Here is a 15,914-nt window from a genome sequence, read left to right as displayed (position 1 = left end):
GGGCCGAGTGGAGCTTAATTCTGTGGGCAGTACTGTTAGTTACAGGCAATTTCAAACACTGGTTTGTGAAGCTTCATAAACTTTTGCAAATCATTTGTTTAGAACCAGCGATTTGGAGCGTGTATAAAACAGCCAAAGTCACGTGATTTTAATATACGAGACATTGTTACATCAACTGTTTTGACACGTTTCAAAATTTCAATGGTTGTCTGCTAGAAGACATTGTCTGTGGACCAATCTATGTTGTTTTTACCTGATCTCGGATCAGTTTTATAAAGACATTTCATAGACATTTTTAATGACACTTTAGCATAATAAAAATGAAGAGCCGTGGTTAATAGTCTCTTACTGGCCTGATTAACAAAGCCTTCCATAAAACAAACAAAACAAGCTCTACAAAAAACAAAACAAAACAAAAAAACATTATACAGACACTTTATATTTAATGATATTATAAGATTTGTTAATTGCATTTAATGGATTTAAGAGTTTCAATAAATCATTTGCAATTGGTTTGTAAAAGGTGTTTTTATGTATGGGCAGTGTATTCCTTGCATTTAGACCAGCAGGCTTCAGCATGTGCCGTTCTGAGTGCTTCGAAACAGTGAATCGGTGAATCATTTTGCAATTGCCTGAACTGATACTGAACAGTTTTGAAAAGGTTTGTTTCTCCAATCTCTATGTACTGTAAATTAAACAGTTTAATAATAAAAAATAAAGCTTACACACCCTCATGTCATTCCAAAACAGTATGTCTTAGATTCTTCAGTGGATCACAAAGGATATAATTTACCCAATTAAATACCCAATTGCATGACTTTTCTCCACTTTACACTCCAGTCCAGTAAGTGGTGTAAATAGTCACCTGTGTTTCTGCATACAATATAAAAGAAGCACTGTATTTTGTTTATATACCTTAATCAGTGTAGACGCCACATTACATTTTACATAGATGAAAATGAGGCTGATAGAAACAGTGGCATGCCTTTACAGTGGCATGCGCTTTATAAAGGTATAGCAGATGACATCTTTCAAAACTCTTTTATGTTTTTGACTACTGAAAGACTGTTTGATTTTAGTAGTTCAGCTCTGATAAAAAGTATATATAATGGTCCAAATACGCCATATAACCCTGAACACACATTAGCAATCATCCATCCGTTATTACAGTATATGGATTTTCTGATGGATAGTTCACCACCCCCCCAAAAAAATATTTTGTAATACATAAAGATACATTTTGGGGACTTGTCAGACAGAAAGTTCAGTGGTCATGATATTCTTTAAAATTTCTCCTTTTAAGAAGGAAGAAACTAGTATGGGTTTGGAATGACACAAGGGTGAGTAAATGATGACAGTTTTCATTTTGGGTGAACTATTCTATGAACTAATGGAGGGTGTGTAGAGGTGACCTCTTTCTTCCTGTCACTCTCGCGTTCAGAATTTGTGCTGTGGCAGCATTAACACAGTATGTAATGCAATGAAGCTTCTGTCCTGAATGGCAAACAAAGAGATGAGAGACAAAAGGAGAAAGGGAGGAGAGACAAAGTCAGAGTAGAACGCTACTGCCAGCACTAGACTCCCATTCACTGTGACTTCCGCGTCATATTCAAATAAAGCAGTCAGCCATCATGTTCACACCATATAAATGAAGCATATAAATGAAACATCTTGATTATACATGAGTTTGAGCATTTTCTGTAGCTGTATTCAAATATTGTGTGTGTATGGTAAATATAGCCTTGGTGAGAGAGGTAAAGAATAACCCAAAGATCACTGTGGCTGAGCTCCAGAGATGCAGTCGGGAGATGGGAGAAAATTGTAGAAAGTCAACCATCACTGCAGCCCTCCACCAGTCGGGGCTTTATGGCAGAGTGGCCCGACGGAAGCCTCTCCTCAGTGCAAGACACATGAAAGCCCGCATGCAGGACTCCAAGATGGTGAGAAATAAGATTCTCTGGTCTGATGAGACCAAGATAGAACTTTTTGGCCTTAATTCTAAGTGGTATGTGTGGAGAAAACCAGGCACTGCTCATCACCTGTCCAATACAGTCCCAACAGTGAAGCATGGTGGTGGCAGCATCATGCTGTGGGGGTGTTTTTCAGCTGCAGGGACAGGACGACTGGTTGCAATCGAGGGAAAGATGAATGCGGCCAAGTACAGGGATATCCTGGACGAAAACCTTCTCCAGAGTGCTCAGGACCTCAGACTGGGCCGAAGGTTTACCTTCCAACAAGACAATGACCCTAAGCACACAGCTAAAATAACGAAGGAGTGGCTTCACAACAAATCTGTGACTGTTCTTGAATGGCCCAGCCAGAGCCCTGACTCAAACACAAGTATATATATATATAATTTTTTATTTTTTTTTTGTCTGTACAATGGAAGTCAATAATTACCGAAACTGTTTGGTTACCAGCATTTTTCAAAATATCTTTATGTTCAGCAGAAGGTAAAAATGCATTGAGGTTTGGAAAACATGAGAGTGAGTAAATGATGATAAAATGTTCATTTTGTTGGGTGAGCTATCCCTTTAAAAACTGCAATCTTTATTCCTCAGAAATTGAATCATAAAAATATAGAAGTATGAACTAAATGAACTAGAAGGCATTTTAGTAGACAGGCTGTTATGGAAAAATTGGATTGGGATGTGCCTTCATGCCTTCCTATCTCCGTATACCGCAATAGAATGCAGCATTTTCAGATTGTGGACGCAGACTAGAGCAGAGGTCAGCCTGCAATTGCTTGTTCTATAAAACATGTATAACATACTGTTCATTTAGTAAAGCTCAAGTTAAAATAAAAAGTTAAAGCAAAATTCTTCATTATCTGTCCCACTTTAAAAAGCATTTAGTAAAATTAAAGATTAAGATGTTAATAATTTTAACAAAATGAGGGATCATAACAATGCATGCTATTTATTTTTTTTTAATTTAGTAACTAAGTTGTTTCACATAACGGTTGTTTACATAGAGTCCACAAGACAAAATGACTGAATTCACACAAAGGAACCAGTTCAAGATTTATACCTTTGAGTTTTACTGTGTTGTTAACTGGATGGCCTGAAATGGTTTATAGTTAAAACACCTTAATGATGGATTTGTGCCTTACAAACATGCAGGATTACTACCATGTGTTTATCACCTGTTTGAACTCTCATTCTGACGGCACCCATTCACTGCAGAGGATCCATTGGTGAGCAAGCAATGTAATGCTAAATTTCTCCAAATGTGTTCTGATGAAGAAAGAATCTCATCTACATCTTGGGTGAGTAATTTCTTGACAAACTTTTCCTTTAATGCAATTTGTTACCTTCTTGAGCATCAGTGAATGTAATCGTGTATCCCTCAACTGTCCTCAATGTGAAAAGATGGATATCAAAATAATACAGTCACTCTCAGAAAGGATTCATAAATGCAGAAGATTCTAGAAAAACAAAGAAAGTTTTATTTATATATTTATTTCTGAAGAACACTGGGCAGATTAACTGGGAACAACACACAGTATTAAGATTCAAGAGTATATGTAAACTTTTGAACTCATCCTCATTTGTGTAAATACAGTTATTTTGTCTTCTAAACATCTGCAATTTGAAAAAAAATATTTTAGGACTGCTTATTCAGGACATTACTAAATAAATAACATGCAATTTTTATAACCCCTCCCTAATTTTGTTAAAATTAAAATCTTGTATTATATAGATATTTTTATTCACAGGGGGGGTTCTTGGCCTGAAAAAGGTAGACAATCACTGGCTTAAAGTTTTCTAAATTACACACACAGCAGCTCTTCTCTTGTTCGCCCTTTTTACTGTGTCCATCTCTCTTTTTCTGTGACCTACAGAATTAGTCAGTGCAGCTAATGAGGAAAGAAAATGGATTAAAAATGCAACTGCACATGCAGCAGATTAATTGCACTCATCAGCTTTGGTAATAATGTGATAATGTGTTTTTCGGGTGTTAATGTAAACTACGCTAAGAACTTCTAGACTAAGATAGAGGGAAAAGAGGGAAAGAGAGTAAAAGAGAGCTGGAGAGCTGTTTGGCTGTCTTGATTAATGGCATTGGGAAACTCTCTGGACTTTTGTCTGTGTTTATGTGTGGTACAATGGGGAAGTATTGATGAGCTTACAGGATGTTAAAAAGCAGATTGGAAAGAATTGCACAGTCTCTTCAGGACATATTGATTGGGGGAAATGTAAAGTGGGGAGCTATTTATTTCAGAATCACGGGCCAAGGCCTAAACCTAAATTCACAATCAAACCCCCACTGTGTTCTTGCTGACAGGCATACACAAGTAGCTCTTCAAATGCGGGTAAAGAAGAGCACGGCGATCATCTATTTGATTTGAGGACTGACTGTAGGAGGGCTCTTAGAGAACCAGTGCTGCCACTTCAGCACAACACTCTTTGAATGAAAGAAAACAACATCACAGTATTAACAATGTAATAAAAAGTGTGTTATTGAGTGTTTATTAAACAACAAATAATTATAGAGCTGTTTTATGTTGTGACTTTTGTATTTGGTGCCCTGTGGTATTAGTGTATTCGGTTGGCAGCCTGCTGACAGTCTTTTGTTTTCATTCCAGCACTCCACTATAGACTTAAATCACAGAAAATGAGGCATTCAGTTCAGCCAATCATATTACGAAAGTCATTAAAAGAAGTTCCTGCAAACATATGATTAGCGAGTGGAAAATCCCATTGGAATCAAAACACAAAGTAAACAGTCAAACAAGCCGTATGATCTCGGGGGAACCATTTAAGGAAAAGTTTACTATTAAAATGCTGCAGTAATACATATAGGTGTTTATCACCCACGTTTTAATAAGATAAATCATAAATGAATTAAATAGTTTAGCCAAAAATAGGAATTCTGTAATTTTACGCTCACGGCACTCCAAATCCATACTCCCACACTGCATGCTGTATTTTATTTTTTATTGAAAAAAAAAAAAGCATAGTGATCCAAACAAAAACACCATACAAAATTCAACCGAGGCTCATTGGAAAAGCCTAACCAATAACTGCATCTACTTAAGAAACAATAGCATTTTAGCTTATTTCTTCAAGTCTTTTTACTATTACTCATGTTTCCTGGAACTGGAATCTGAGAGTTGCGGATTGTGAATGCTGTATCAGGAGAGTTCCTGAACAAGTTTAAGAGAAGCCATAAATATGCAAGCGTAATGCTAAAATGTATTAGCTTACAAATCATGCACTGTGGTAGAAGTGTTTTGAGGTGTGAACACAGTATTGAGGCAGGAACCACACAAAAACAAATCTTTTATTAATTGCTAATCTGCCCCATCATATTTTTTATGAAAAAGGAATACAAGTTGTTTGATTTTATTGCCTTTAGTATTCATTTTAGCCGGAAACTACATTGAATTGTATGTAAAGGCCTATGTATTTTAGAATTTAGCAAAAAATTTGATAGAGGCATGTTTTCCAATTAAGCTATGTCGCTAAAAAAGTCGATATAGGACTTTAGAAGCCAAAGATATCTTTGTGAAATGTTAATAAAGGAAATAAATTAAATCATTATTAAGATGATAATTTTTCCCTTCACTAAAATTCTCATTTGTGTTCTGATTCAAGAATGGTTGATGCCATTAGCACCAAAACAAAGCTGGAGCACCATGAAGGTGAGTAAATAATGACATAATGATGAAATGATAATGGAATTATTTTCATTTGTATTCTTTTAACACCTACAAGGTTGTTTACATGAAATGAATGTTTAACTTTGTAGAAATGTGTAAAATCTCGGTTCTGCACAGATCTCTTGACGTAAGAACAAAATCTTTTATGAATAATTTTTCTCTGTGCTCCTCCACATATTTCTCAGTATACCCTCAAGCTCTAGGCAGAACATTACCAACCATCAGGACCATCCAGACAGATGCCGACACAGAAAACCCTGCACTGTACATGTCATACCTCCAGGCCTTTCACACACACACACACACACACACACACACACAAAAACAATTATCCGTGACAGCATTTCAAGGGCTAATTTTCACTTTAATGTTCAGCCTCATGAGCTTGTGTGAAGGGTTATCAGAGTAAAAAAGGGGGTTTTAATTTGTTCTTCAGTCATCATAAATTTGCTGAGACTGTTCAGTGGGAAAGGTTCTTCCAACAGAAATTATTCGGCAATGAAATATATCCACTGTTTTTCACAGCGTTAAATTTTAAGGTAATCATTTAAACTTGTCAGTAAGTTTATATTAGGTTTCTCAACAGGAAATTGGCTACTTGTGACATCTATTTTCCCCCATACAACACATAATGAAAAGCATGTTATTTCCTTCCGCGACAACTGAATTAAGATTCCAGCAATGTCCTGATAATCAGTTTTTGGCTAGGTGAAACAGAAATGTGTTTATTTGAAGTGTTCCTAAGCTCTGTTTAACCTCAGACAAGGTCATTTATTTTGGCTGCCTGTTGTAGTAGCGTTTACCCATTTCAAGGTTGTTGCAGTGATGTATTGGTTTACGGAATCCTATCAGCCTTGCTATTACGGACAGACTTTCTAATTTAGTTCAATTTGAGCTGGCATATGGCGGTATGACCAAGCAGAATGTACTGTGTGAAAGGAAGTAACAGGTACATAAATGTGTTGTTAAAAATGTAGAAAATGCCAGAAGAATCATGGAGGATAGAAGATCATCAACTTGTGAGTTTATCCGAGGGTTTTATCAGTTCTTGTGCAGTTTACACTATATATGCGTGCACATTTTGAGCGCTAAATCATGTTAAATAATGAATTCCTCATTTCAAAATGAATGAAGCCTGCATTATTTGGTATTTCTCTTTCATGGTTTCTTAAGATAACATTTCAAGGTTCCTTTCATACAAAAGCAAGAAATGTCATTATGATTGATGTGGATCTACAATAACAATATAGCATTATGACAGCCAAAAGGTGTGCGTTGACAAGTTTGAGTGGCAGTTTATTAATTAGTTAATTATTTATTCGCATTGATTTCTTACTCATTAACATAACAATTCAGCGGCGTTCTCTCTAATGTCAAAGCACACAGGGAAGCTATGATGCTCAATGAATAAAAAGGAAGAATCAATGAACACACATGAAAACAAACACTCAATTTAACGAACTTCAAGCCTTCGCTGACAATAAGACGTGAATGTTTTTCTAGAATCTAGCATTGATTCTTTGTTTTGCCGAAAACATTTACAAAAAAATCACTACCTTATGAAATTTAGTAAATGTAAACCTTCACTGTGTCTGTAGACTAAGGTTCTTATTATTCTGAGACTTATGCTATTGTGTCTAACGTCTAGGTTACTTGTGTAACCCTCGTTCCCTGAAGGAGGGAATGGAGACGTTACGTCAGTCGTGACTGACGAATTGGGATCTCGCCCGAGAGCCCAATCACCTTCGAGTGTTAACTAAACAAGCCAATGACAGTTGGTGTGCGTGTTTTGCCACGCGCACCCCGCCCCGCAGAGCGGTTATAAAAGGAGAGCACATCAACAACGCACATCAGTTTTTCGTTGAGGAGCCGAGACTACGTGCCCCGGCCATACAGCGGTGGTACAGCAACTGTGGCGACGGAACGTAACGTCTCCGTTCCCTCCTTCAGGGAACGAGGGTTACACAAGTAACCTAGACGTTCCCTTTCAGTCAGTCACGTTCTACGTTACGTCAGTCGTGACTGACGAATTGGGATCTGTATGGAAAACGCCACTATTGCTGACCCCCTCAAGTACCCTGCGGAAGCCGGCAAGTCCCCCCACACCAGCTGGGGCGGAAGATAGGACAGCGGCTAGGCAGAGGTGTCCGCCACTGCTGTTCCATACAGTGGTACATTGGATAACACTGGGAAAGCGTACCCAGTTGGGACGCTACGGAAGCCACATCCCGCACATAGGAGGTATCATGTGGAATTACACATATGGACTTGCCCCGGGCAGTACTACATATGGAAGTCCCTGCGGTAGACTCAACCCGCCTGGGGTGAGATCACTACGCAGCAGAGATGGCAGGAGATCCCAATTCGTCAGTCACGACTGACGTAACGTAGAACGTGACTGACTGAAAGGGAACGTGTAATTTGCTCAGCATTTTTGCTTATTAAACTGCTTTATAAAAGCAAGATCACACCAGCAGTCATGTTTTCCAATATGTTTTTAAATTCATTAAGTTGGTTTTAGTGTACAGTATTTCTGTAAATGTTTTATTATTGTTATTATTATTGGGTTTAAAAGATTTACAAATATACAGCCAGTGGGTACAATAGGAAGGGAGGTTACAAACATAAATATTACCACATTTTAAAGCTTTCTTCTTTTTCTTTATATTGTTTTAGGTACTGTTGAACCATTATTTATTTATACTAAATTTAACTAATGGATCAAAAAACCTAATTAAAAAAATAAACTAACAACTAAAAGCTGATGTTATGCTTAATAAATGAACAGTGACAAAGAATGATCTGACAAATAAGCCAAATGAATACATTTCTAAATATGTTTCTCCTTTTCTTTAAATCAGGTTGTGAAGTGGATGAATAGTGCTACAGTCACTATACAATAACAATTAAATATTTTATGATATCACTACATAATATTAACTATTATATAATACAGAACCTACTAGAACACGTCAAAATTAACATATTCTCAACCATCCTAAGAGCCATTGCATATCAAAGTTACAGATAGCTGCTTGAACGTTTTTAGTAGTGCTCCGTATCTGTGTAACAGGCTCACAATAGGAATGCCGTCTGCCTTGGCAATTCTGCTGCATAGTATTATTGTTGCCATAACAACTAGAGGACATTGTATAATATTACAGGACTTTTCACACATGACACTCATCACTCTTGGATTTAAGTAACGTGACCTGTGAATCACACTTCTCTTTCAAATTTGTATTCAACATTTGATGATACTAATATTCTACAATGGTAGCAAAATAGTCACTTCATTGGGTTTCATTTGAAACAAATTGATCAAAATTGCAAGGACAGGCTTTGCTCTTCTATTCTTAACCCTTAAGGGATACAGAGATACTTCAAAAACTGCAGAAATTTTTTTTATGGCCTATTCTAGTATCAAATCACATTCATATATACAGGAGTACAGTATGCTAAGAGTCTTAGCAGTTTAGGGGCATCAACATATAAGACATATTTTGACATAAAATGGTCAATTTCAGAACTAGCCCAAGGGTCTAAAATAAAAATATGCTCAGTAATTGAACTTCAGCTCGTAATTCCGTTCTAATCTGTGTAGATAGGCTCCCACAGTGTTGTGCTTCATTAGAATGTTCTTCTCCAGCAGTCAGTTACTCAGTCACCAAACCTCACCCCTGGAATAATGATGTGGATGTATTTACTGACAGTGAGGTGAAGTGCAAATGAGCACTTCCTGCTGCACTCATTGGGAGATGGTTGTGGGAACTGCTAAAAATTGACATTTTGGGAATGGAAAACCATTAAAGGATCAATGATACTGCAGCTTATGAGACTCTTGGAGGTTCTTGGTTTATGAAATTCTGAGATTGCCATGAACGTGCAATAATTAATTAAAAAATGTGTCTACTTTCCCTGTCCTCCCAAGGGGACAAGTCATTTATTCTGTTCATGTTTAGCCTGTGGAGTGACAAGATAATGACACCGTCATCACTCACAGCTCGGGAGGATTGGAAGCGTCAGGTACAAAAGCGCAGCTTCTGATGCTGCTTGAAGCTGACCTGAAGGAGGACGGTCTACTCACGGACAGCTAACCATTACCTAAGTGTCGTGCTTGCTTTTAAAAGCTTTTCAAATCTTAATATGAAGCTTTTTGTGTCTCACCCAGGAGCTGGAGATTCACTGTGTCCCTAATTTACAAATGCAGCACATTAAATGTTCTCAAAAGCACTCTTACTTCATTAGGTGGGAAAGAAATGTGAATGAAAATGGATGACAAATAAAATGGAGAGATCTTAAGAGTCATTATCATAGCTGTAAAATATTGGCATATTCTGTGGTATGAAGATGATTCATTACCTCCCTCTAGAATAATAGCACAGTCTTTGGCTTGTTCTCTTTGCCAGAGAACGAGTCATGCTAATATTCACTACAAAGAAGTCAATTTTGCTGTGGCGTAATGGTTCCACAATGGGAACCAATCTTAATCTCACTCCAACTACATGCCCCCTGTAAAACTCCAACAAATAATTGTTGAGTTCAATGCAATTTTTTTGACTTACATTAACTAGTCAGCATGTTTACTCATTATTTTAGACATTAAACATTACTTAGAGTTTACTCGTCATTTTAAAACATTACACTCTAAGAAAAGTATATTTAAAAAGGGCTCAATGTACTGTATTAATATGAAGACATTTTCTGTTTTGATTGATTGATTGATTGATCGATTGATTGATCGATTGATTGATCGATTGATTTTTTATCAAAGCTGAAATAAATTTGGTTTATTTCACAAATAAACATTTCACAAATAATTACAAAGAAACAAGTAACACATTGAATTAAATATGACATTTCGAAGCAGAAAGACTAAACTCATATTTAACAATAATCTTTTTTAATTTAGAATCATTTTTACATTGTACTTTCATAAGTTTTCTCTATTACAGACAAATAGCTTGTAAGATATTCTTATCTTAAGAGAAGCTGTACATGAGAAAACAAATTAAAGTTTCCTATGTTGCTATAATTAAACTTTGTTGAATGAGAAGTGATTAGACTTTATCAGATGAAGCAGACATTCAGTGAACAAATAAACCCAACTGAGGATAAATACACATGTTGAGAACTCTCAAAAATCTCAGTGCATGATGTTCATAAGTTGGGGAAAGATCAAAATGTTCAGTGTCAAAGTTCAAAAGTTTAAAGAAACCTTTTGCATCATGTTGCCATTATATTTTGAGTGTTTTTAAACTTTTTGAAGAGTGCATTAATGGATTTTGCTATGCTATTGATCTAGAGCAAAGGGTTGCCTCAAAACAGGCGTTTAGATGCTGAACGGAAGAAGAGCAAGAAATCTAAGTCGAAAAATCATTTCAAGACATTTAAACAAATCCATTCTCTTGCAAATTCTCTGTCTCCATGTATTCCTGTCAGGCATTTCTGCCAGCAGCTGCTCTGTTGATTCTCGACAGTGATTCTTGGAAGCACTGGAGGGCGGATGTGCCTGGGAAAGACAAGCAGTCCTGCCTCCTGAGCCCTTGCTACCTCACCGCTCTGGGTTGGAGGTTGTCTCTCTGTGTCCCTTGAGCATGCATGGCCAGTGGCTGTTTAACTTTTCTGCCATGGTTCAGGAGCACAAAGTGCCAGAAATGAGATTCAGCTGTAAATTGAGTAGCTTGCGTGTGTATGTGGTATAAATGCCATAAATAGATTCATCACACAACACACTTTCAGTTGCTTGACATTACACACACCATGCGTGTGGATGTGTTATGAGTAGCTATTATTTATTGACCTAGTGACTGAAATAGGTCAAGCAAGAGACCTCTATATTCGCAGCTCATACAGTACTGTATGCAGGGTAGCTTAGTTTTGAATATGCTGCATTGACTTTAGCACAAGGGCACATTCAGTGGTAAAGGTTTTCACAAGAAAAGCATGAGATTTCTTGCATATTACGCCGCCAATGAACAGTTATTTAAAGGTCATCCTACCATACAGGGGACTGTGGATAATGTGTATAAGTGGATAATGTATACACACACACACACACACACACACACACACCACACACACACATGTCTGGTTTGCTATCCTTGTGGGGACTCTCCATAGGTGTAATGGTTTTTTTACTGTACAGACCTTATTTTCTATTGCCCTACACCTAAACCTACCCCTTACAGGAAACTTTCTGCATTTTTAGATTTTCAAAAAACTTAATTCTATGTGATTTATTAGCTTGTTTACCCATGGGGACCTCAATTTAGGTCCCCACCGTGACACAAGTCCCCATGAGTCTGTGTGAGTCTGTTTAATCAGTTGAGGAAAATGTATTCTTTACATCAGGGAATAAATAAGCATAATTGGTCAACATTACCACAACCTAAAGGCTTTGAAGCACAAGTATCATAATTGTATTTCAGTATGCTCGAAAGAAAACAAGTTAAACAATGAAGGCATGATTCTCATGGTCTCTTGGACAAATGAATGCCAGAAATTAACCTCAAACAGTGTTGCTTGGTTTCTATGGTTGGACTTGTTACAGAACTTTTGACTTTGCAGCTGACTTTTCTGGAGATTGAGAAAAGTTTTTTTAAATCATAGGAAAACATTAATACGAACTACAAATCTGTTAAATTCTCCAAAGCATTCTTTAATTAGGCATATGTGATGAATTAGGACTTGTGCATAGTCATTATCAGATCTCACTATAGAGAACAGTCACTTGACAATTACATGCATTATAATTGCCACAATAATTCAAAGAAGACAAAATTCTATCAACAAGATCAAAATTGTAAACATACACCCCCCCCCATACTCTCTGAATCAAAAACTAAACAGCATATAATGTGTTTCTCCAGGCAATGATTAACACAAATATTCTTCTCAGTCTGTGTGTGTGTGTGGTGCACGGGCATATTTCAGGATTATGACTTTCTAATAGCCACATTAGCACTCTGAATGCTTAGAAAAGTGTTTCTCATGTCCACTGATACAGATTGCAGTAGCAGGGTGACAGGGTAGGGTTTAAGAAGCAATTTCATCCATTCGGTTAGACAAGATTAGTTTTACAGATGGTGACACATCAAGATGAGATGGCCAGAGGTCTTGAAGAAAAGTCTGAGAAATAATAATTACACACAGAGGGCTTATTTATACTCTTTCATATTCATACACTGATATTCTGGCGACAACTCCTATCCTCAGCTAGCTTAAATTAGCTTTCTATGTCAATATTTATTTTAAAGATAAGAGCTGTGTATTAATGTTTTTTTTCAAGAAGCAATGCATGCTATAAATAGCTTATACATTCAAAAAGGTGAATTGCATGATATTCTGATTAACTACTCATATCACCATTTATTGCATATTAACATTTGCAGAGGAAAGTCCCCAAATCATGATACCAAAGTTTGTTTGTTTATTTTCAGTATTTATTTATTGCAAAATGCATTTGTCTAGCTTTGTTTACAGTTTTTCTCAATCAACTTGACACTTTTCTCCAATGTAATGTAATTGTTCTCAAACCAATTAACATAGCTATCTAAACACAAATGTATCTTAACCAAACAGTTCAACTTTACTAGAAAAAAATTGCAGTGCTATATTTTGCTGTAATGTGTTTATTAAAAGTAAATGTTAGTATCAAATTTATAGGTGTGTTCTCTATTGATTATAAAACATTCAGCTGTAGATGCACAAATAAGCTAAGGAAAATACATGTTTATTGCAATTTTTCAACAGGGAGTTTTGTTTTATATATATTGTATATATTTAAATTAAATAAAAATAGTTATCCAGCTCCTATCACCCATGTGAAAAAACTAATTGCCCCTATATACACTGAACAAATTTATAAACGCTGTAGCGTCTGGAACACTCCAACACACAATATATATTTTGTTAGCTAGATTTCACAAATACTTTGTAACACCCCAGGACGCCGAACAAGACCCTGGTTTCATGGTAACCCGATACATTTACAACCTTGTGGAATGCGAGCCGGCTCTCATTCTGCTTTCTCCAGAAACAAAGGGACACAAATGCACAGGAGAAATGGACTTTTCTACTAATTAATTCATAGGAAAACCTTCTTTGAATGAACACCCATTTTCTTCAGGCCAGTGTGTATATTATTGCTGTGTTGTATTTAATCTGTTGTATTATAGACTATTTTTATTCATGCTTACGATAAACCACTCATTCATATAAGTAACTATTTCATGTCTAGTATCTATGAATTCGCCTTCTTATGATCGTCCAGAGGTGGGAGTGAACGTGAATGGAAAGCCGTTCCAGGCCAACCTGGACTCGGGCAGTGCGGTCACTCTGGTCCAGTCGCGGATTCTCGTCCCCCGAACAGAATATAAGGCCTTCCTCCCCATAACCTGTGTCCACGGGGATACACGACAAGTTCCCACTCGCAGGGTGACCGTTTCGGCCGCTCCCGGCACCTGGCCGGTGGAAGTCGGGGTCATGAAGGACCTTCCCATCCCCGTGCTGATCGGGAGAGACTGGCCAGGGTTTGACCGCCTGCTGGCCACGGCTATGCAGCCTGCCAGCCCAAGAGGGGGCCGCCGAAGAAGGAGGCCCACGACAAGACCTTGTCAGCGGCCCGTGCTTCTGGCCTCGGATAGCGGGAGAGAAGGTGAGTCCCCCTCCCAAAATCCCAATCTCTTCTATGATGTGTTCCAACAGGTGACGGGAGGGGGCTCATTTGGGAAGGAACAGCGGGAGGACGACAGGCTGAAGCATGGCTGGACCCAGGTCCGGGTCATCGAAGGCAAGGAGGTTCAGCCTGGTCCCCACCCTCTCCCGCATTTTGTCGTGCAGCGAAGGGGGGAGGAAAAATTATTGCTGGTGGTGCCACGCACAAAGACGGAGTCTGTGTTGGAGCTGGCCCACTCGCATCCCTTGGCAGGGCATCTCGGAGCCGGGAACACCATCCAACGGATCCGCGACCGCTTTCACTGGCCGGTCTTGGAGGCGTCACCCAGGACGCCTCCCCCCAGTCCGCTGATACCGCTGCCCATCATCGATGTGCCCTTTCTAGCGCATCGGGATGGACCTTGTGGGGCCATTGCCTAAGTCTGCCCGGGGACATGAACACATCCTGGTGATTGTCGACTATGCCACCCGGTACCCTGAGGCAGTGCCCCTCCGAAAAGCCACCGCCAAAGCCATTGCCAATGAACTCTTCCTACTCTCCAGCCGAGTCGGCATCCCAGCGGAGATCCTGACCGATCAGGGTACCCCCTTCATGTCCCGGCTAATGGTTGACCTCTGCCAGCTGCTGCGGGTGAAGCAGTTGAGGACCACGGTCTACCATCCCCAGACCGACGAACTGGTTGAACGCTTCAATCAAACGCTTAAGCAGATGTTGAGACGGGTGGTCGCGGAGGATAAACGCGACTGGGACCTGATGCTCCCCTATGTCCTTTTCGGGATCCGCGAAGTCCCGCAGGCCTCAACTGGCTTCACCCCCTTCGAGCTCCTCTTTGGCCGGCAACCCTGCGGCCTCCTGGATGTGGCGAAGGAAGCCTGGGAGCAGCAGCCAGCAGCCCATCGCTCGGTCATCGAGCATGTGAAACAGATGCGGAAAAGGATCGACCGGGTCATGCTATTAGTCCGGGAACACCGGAAGAAGGCGCAGCAGGCACAACAGCGCCACTATAACCGGGCAGCCCAACCATGGGAGTTCCAGTCCGGAGACCGAGTCATGGTCCTAGTCCCCAACTCGGCCTGCAAATTCCTGGCCACCTGGCAGGGCCCCTATACGGTGCTGGAGAAGATTGGGCCGGTGACGTACCTGGTGCGTCAGCCAGGAATGGGGAGAGCCGAGCAGCTCTACCCGTCAGGCAACGGCCCTACCGCGTCCCTGAGGCTCGTCGGCGAGCCATTGAGGAGGAAATTCAACAAATGCTGAAGTTAGGGGTGATAGAACCATCATGCAGCCCATGGGCCACCCCCATCGTGATGGTCCCGAAACCGGACGGCACCCTCCGTTTCTGCAACGACTTCCGTCACTTCAACGAGGTATCCGAGCTTGACGGATACCCAATGCCTCGGGTGGATGAACTGTTGGACCGGCTGGGAAGGGCCCGGTATATCTCGACGTTGGACCTCACCAAAGGCTACTGGCAGGTACCCCTCTCTGAGAATGCCAAACCTAAGACTGCTTTCTCTACCCCTAGTGGCCACTGGCAGTACCGGACCCTTCCTTTTGGCCTCCACGGGG

Source organism: Sinocyclocheilus grahami, unplaced genomic scaffold (genome assembly GCF_001515645.1).
Source record: "Sinocyclocheilus grahami isolate Dianchi unplaced genomic scaffold, SAMN03320097.WGS_v1.1 scaffold848.1, whole genome shotgun sequence".
In the NCBI taxonomy this organism is placed as follows: Eukaryota; Metazoa; Chordata; class Actinopteri; order Cypriniformes; family Cyprinidae; genus Sinocyclocheilus; species Sinocyclocheilus grahami.
The sequence above is the reverse complement of the archived record's forward strand: the minus strand, read 5'-3'. Positions refer to the sequence as shown.